This window comes from Ceratina calcarata, unplaced genomic scaffold (genome assembly GCF_001652005.2).
Source record: "Ceratina calcarata isolate Rehan_Ccalc_2016 unplaced genomic scaffold, ASM165200v1 scaffold255, whole genome shotgun sequence".
Taxonomy (NCBI): Eukaryota; Metazoa; Arthropoda; class Insecta; order Hymenoptera; family Apidae; genus Ceratina; species Ceratina calcarata.
Window position 1 is genome coordinate 20,543 of NW_017147566.1, and position 5,908 is coordinate 26,450.

Consider the following 5,908-nt stretch of genomic DNA (forward strand, 5'->3'; position numbering starts at 1 on the left):
AAATAAAAAAGAAATGCAACGAACACGCGTGAGCCGAGCAGTTATCGTGACGTCCTTAAACCGAATCACTCGTAATAATTTCCAGATGAAAATTCAATTGCCAGTAGGAACGTGCAATTTTACTCTGCGACAATCTCGTATATTTCACGTACAGGTTTTCAAACCGTGAACGATAAAAGAAACGTACGTCCTATCGGGAATGTAAAAACTCGTTTAGCACCGCATTAACACCAGAACAATCACGCACCTTAATTCAAAGCTTGCGTAACTACCGAGGAGAAACGAACGCATGACACCTATAAACATTTCAATTAATTTATACCGAACGTCCAGAAACCGAGACATAAACTAGCAATTCTTTACAAGCGAAGGGAGGAAATAAGTTCAATCCCGTCGTTTATAACAAAATAATTGTGCGTGTGGGACGAATCGTAGTAACAGTGGACGAAATAATGTAAAGTTTACGACTGCGATAAGACTCGCATGGGAAAAAGCCGCGGAAGTGGTACCGGTTAACTAGTTTCTAATTGAAACGCGAACACGTCTACGACAAGGGGAAGTGAAAAGACTGACCCGAAACGCGCAATCGGCGGTAACAATCATTTTTCGAAACGACGGTAGGCGCGTACGATCGACACAGCGTAGTACCTGGCCGTACCCGCTTAACCGCCACGATAGCGAGACAAGTATCTGATTAAATTTATGTAACGGCGTGTTACCACGTTACCGTGGAATTACTTTTTGATAACCCACTGTGATAACGTCATTGTGTTAAGAGCGTTAGACTCCCGTCGCTGCGATACTTATTCGCTAGTTCGAGCAACCGTAAAAACGCGTTCGGACTTGGGCTAGGTCGAAAGCGGACATTTTTAGAGCCGACTAAAAAAACTCAAGGCTGCATGCGCCAACGAGCCTTTCGCAAGAAAGGGTTACCATAGTTTTTTCAAACATTTCTTTACCAAGCGTAGTTTTTTCAACGTTTTTCTTTATCGCAACAACGCGATGTAAACAGACGACGCTCCGACGCACTTGGCCAATGTATACATTTCGTCCCCAGAGTACGAAACAACGCAATTAAATAATATTCTGAAATCAATTAAATATCATCTTGATATAGAAAAATTTTATCTCTGCTTTCTTTTCAATCGAGCAAGCCTACGACCAGTTCGCAGTGGCAGTAGGCGACCTAATAATTAATTTGAATTAATTAGAATAAATAATTCTCGTATAATATATGAACGTTCGGAATCTCAAAAAAAAAACCTATATCATTTCAATACAGACAATAAATAACATGGTAAATTGATATGGCAGTAATTAGAGAAAGATAATTGATAAAACATTGATAAAAATTGCGGATTTTTATGCAAACAGAATATCAAAACTAGAAACAATCTAGAAAACAGCATAAAACCCTGTCGAATGTTAAAAATACTTTAATAACATTATTTCTATTTATAATAAAGCTACGCAAACTTGTTTTCGCATAAAATTCCGCAGAATGCATGTAATAAATATCGTTACTCCATAAAGGAGTAAAAGTGAAATAAAACTGAGTCATTGTCCACGCGAACGCATGTCCCGACGGCGAAAATTCGCGAGGGGATTGATAAAAGCCGACCAGGCGATTATGAGACAGTGGCCGGTTGCAAACTCATTTGGAACGCACATGAAACGACGGTAAGGAAAAGGGAGAGCGTATGCGTACGAGAAAGGGAGAGGTGGTCGACATGCAAGATTCGCGTGTACGTAGACGCGTGATTAAGAGAGAGACTCACTCCAGAAATAATGCACAGTATCCATCCAAGTCGCGATGGTGGAGGTAGGGTTTGCCTGTCCTGGATTATAAAGACGCGATATACCCCGACGAAGCGTGCAGACTCGCGTTCGACCTCCTCGAACGTTTTATTCGTCGTGACGGTGGTTGCTGATCGTCGTCGTCGTCGTCGTCGTCGTCGTCGCCGTCGTCTAACGACGACGACAACACACTTCCCGCCGCGGGCTTCCCGTCCTCGAAATTATCCCGTTTCTCCGTTTCAAGTATACTGTTACACTGGTTGGGCCCACTCACTGGCTACGAGACGAAAACGCACCGCGTGCTTACATTACCCGCGGACGCGGATCTCGCGGCGAGCTTTTCCCGCGTTCGGCTCGGTCGACACACACGCGGCGAAGTTAACGCGGTCGGAGCAAGACGGAGAGATGTAACGCGCACACATATGTACGACGCGCGAGACGAGAAAGAGCAGGGAAACGGACAGAGAAGGAGAGATCGAGAAAGAGAAAGAAAGAAACAAAGCTGAAAGAGGGAGAGAGAGAGAGAAAAAGAGAGTCGCGCGAGAACGACGGAAAAGGAGAAATACACGGGGTTACGTTCGAAGCAATGAAATATACTGACACTTCTCGTTTGGTCCCGTCTAGGCTGCCACGACTGGCCCGCGTGAAACCGCGGATCGGACAGAGTACGTGTTATGTACGCGTGCACCGTTTTCAAAACAGGAGATACGGGACACCGGTGCGAACGACGCGTCGGTCAGCCGGCTGCTGCCCGGTAGAGGTTACCATCGAGGTCACCGCGTACAGACGTATGTTCCCCGCGTTTGATCCCGAACACGCTTTGTTTTCCCCGCGTTACTCGAGTCACCGTGGATCGGTCCGTTTTACTCGCGCGGTTTTTCCTCACGCACACGCCGCCGCGGATCAATAATTCACCATACGAATTCACCAGAAGCGGGCGAGCGAGCGGCCTGGCACGCAGACACTAGGCAAGAGAGGCACACGTTTCTGTCGCGGCGCGCTCCTCTCGGGGAAACGCACGCAGCCCACCACCGCACCGGCCCACACCGCACACCCGAGCCTAAACGCGGTTCGTTCTAACCTCCTCTCGGTCGAGTCACCGCGCCGACGATACTCTCCGTACACGTTGCCAGCCGGACTGTACACGCTTCGGCGATACGTATACATGCACGGCCGGGTATCGTGCCGCGTTCTCTTGACACACAGCTGACACAACGCTCGTAAACACGCGACAATCGGACAAAGACGGATGCATCGAACCACCACCAAGCGGAGCACGGATAGATGTGATAGACCGGCAGAACGCGAGCTCTTCGTTTATCAAACTGATCCGGCTATCGTCTCGTCTCGCTCTCACTCAATCTCTCTCTCTCTCTCTCTCTCTTTGCCTCTGTCATTCTCTTTCTCCCCCTTCCTTCTCTGTCCCTCCTCCCCTTTCTCACACGATCTCGCTCGCGCGTACACGTACACCGTTCTCTCTTTCTCAAAGTGGTGTAGGAGTACCAACTAGCAGCAACACAGGGCTAGCAATGCAAACATCACGGTCACCGGAAATACGAACCTGACGATCGCGACACACGAGGAATACGCGAGGGGGATCGGTATTATTTCTTTTCGTACGAACGCGAAGCCGCCGCGGCCACGACGAACGGCAGAAACGGTTTCGGTCACGCATATGAGCAACGCACGTTCACTCGCGTCTACATTCTCTTTCGCTCCACGATGTTCCTCTTTATCGCGCGGTTCGTCCGTTCGTCTCTTTCTTTCGCGTAAGCGTCTATCGGCTCCCACCGTCCCTCCGCACCCCCGTTACGCCGTCCGTCCGTCCGTCTGTCTGTCTGTCTGTTTGTCCGTTCGTGGACCCGACGGTGTGTATATCGCCGTCGTCGCTGCTGTCGAATCCGTTGGTTCGCTGCGCGGCCCCTGTGTGGGACGACGCCGCTGGGACACACGGGCGTGGACAAGAGTAGACGCACTCTTTACTTTCGACGTCCCGGCGGTTATTTACATAGTTTAACGTACTTACCACTGGGCGAGCTGACGTGGCGTCGCGCGCGCGCGCGGGGCCTTCACACCACGGGTAAAATTCGCACTGTAATATTACCGCGCAACGCTGCACCCCAGTAAATACGAGCGCAGTCACCACTCTTGTTTTTGGTATGCCAGGAATGGCACAAAGAATCTGGACAACGCACACGCCTGCTGCGCAGCCGGTCTGCGCACACGCTGACACCGCTTATGCGGCCGCGGGAGAAACCAGAAGCCGAGGGCGGCCGAGAACGGCCGAACGTGCTCGACCTTTCGCGCTCCCACCATCTTCGGGGTCCTCGTCTCCCCACCCCGCGGCCGAGAGAGATCAGTCGCGTCACGCACGTAATAGAGGCGGGATGCTGTTGCTCGCTTTTACATGCTCGTCCTCTCTCTCTCTCTCGCTTCGAGGGGCACTTGTTGAATTTCAGGGATTGCGTTTTAGGTTTTTCGAATGAATCCTTTTGATAAACTGCGGATCTGCTCGCCCGCGAAATGACCAGCGTGCACGCGCTCCTCTTCCGTATTTTTCGTTCCCCTCACGCACCGCTGAAAGCGAATAAATAATATCGTTACACGATGACATAACTATAAACACGTAACGTGTACGCATTTTTATTCGTACAACAGATTCTCGATAGAGCAAGTGTATTTTATGATATACGGTCACAGGTCGGTTTACGGAAGCCGACCCTTCCACCCTTCCTCGAACTATTTGTCTTTTATATCTGACAATGAGCAGTAATTTTCTTTAAAGCCTGTTCCCCGACTCACGCTTTCTTCGAGGCTTTTGTATCCTCTTAGAAGGTCTTTGTACAAGGGATTTAGGAGCGGTAACTACCTAAGAGCCTTAAATCATGTTTACGACGTAGGCAAACGAAAGTGTCCCAATTTTGCAGGTAAATTCCATAATCGGGTAAACACTCTCTTTCATACTAAAATAAATACATAATTGCGGTATTACACGCGTTCATAACGTTTAATTTCTCGAAAGCAAAACGGAAACGTTTTCCGATCCTCTCTTCGTGTACACGGAAAAACACGCGCGGCGCATTCATCGGGTCGATTCAAACGCGACGGAACGCTCGTGAAATCGAATGTCACGTATCAAAATGACGGTCAAAGCGTGCCTTTTGCAGAAAGACAAAAGCGGTCGTAATTAATGCTTTTAAACGGTCGCCGTGTACAACACAGACTCCTTTTGTCAGTTGGACACATTGTACGCGACAAATGTTTACGAACGACCACAGTGGGAGCCGTGGGTGCGTGCGCGCCGCGGGGGTGTGAGAGATCCGGCCGCGGGGCCGAAACGATTCGCAGTTTTCGTGCGCCGGTTTTCAACGGAGCGCGACACATCGAACGAGAAAAGCACGCTCCGATTTCACCCGGCGAGTTTTAATTACTTAATTACGTTAACGCTTGATTTTCGTGACGCGTCCACCAGCGGGGGTATAAACGATTCCGTTAGTTTCACAGCAATTTCGTCGGCCCGGCTTTTCCTCTCTTTCTCCTCGCCCTTAATTAAACGTGACCACGCCACGCGACCCAAGTATCGCGGGTCCATTTTTTCACTACCACCGGCTTTAAGTTCTATTTAAAGATGTTACGGATAGAAATAATAGTCATTGAAACTGTTATTAGAACAGTGGAACGATTGAGAGATAAGCTATTTTGGACGTCCATGATATTACGCATTTTTATCATATAGACGAATTATCATCGCGACCGGTCATTCATGAATATAAACAGTTAAATCTAGTGTCGTCATTCCTTAAGGAACAGTCAATCCAAAAAGTTTATGTGCTTTAGAAAAACGCATTTCTTATAATTAAAAAGAAATCAGACGTCGGAAGAATAATGCTAATAATAAATAGCTACGTGCTAAAAAGTATAGAAGGAATTATCCAATTAATTGTTGACACTGACGAAATTTTTTTTTCAAAATGTCGAAAAATGCTTCAAATAAAAGTTGTTTTTCTTCTAATTTTGATATTTAACGAGTTACGTATGATTATTTGGCATTTTATTGATGTTGATAAAATCCGACCATCCCAGCGTCGAAATGGCGAACTTTTGACAAAAA

At 47.8% G+C, this 5,908-nt stretch overlaps 1 protein-coding gene across 1 annotated transcript in view; it reads right to left on the bottom strand.

The window, feature by feature from the left end:
* Positions 1–1,778: 1,778 nt before the first annotated feature.
* LOC108623167 (post-GPI attachment to proteins factor 2-like) overlaps positions 1,779–5,908 on the bottom strand; it is an 18,402-nt gene continuing 14,272 nt past the window's right edge. Inside the window, exons 5-6 of the transcript XR_003388924.1 lie at positions 3,824–4,374; positions 1,779–2,074 (exon numbers count right to left, since the gene is read on the bottom strand). The gene's annotated coding sequence lies outside the window, so the exon portion shown is untranslated. The remainder of the gene's footprint in view (positions 2,075–3,823; positions 4,375–5,908) is intronic.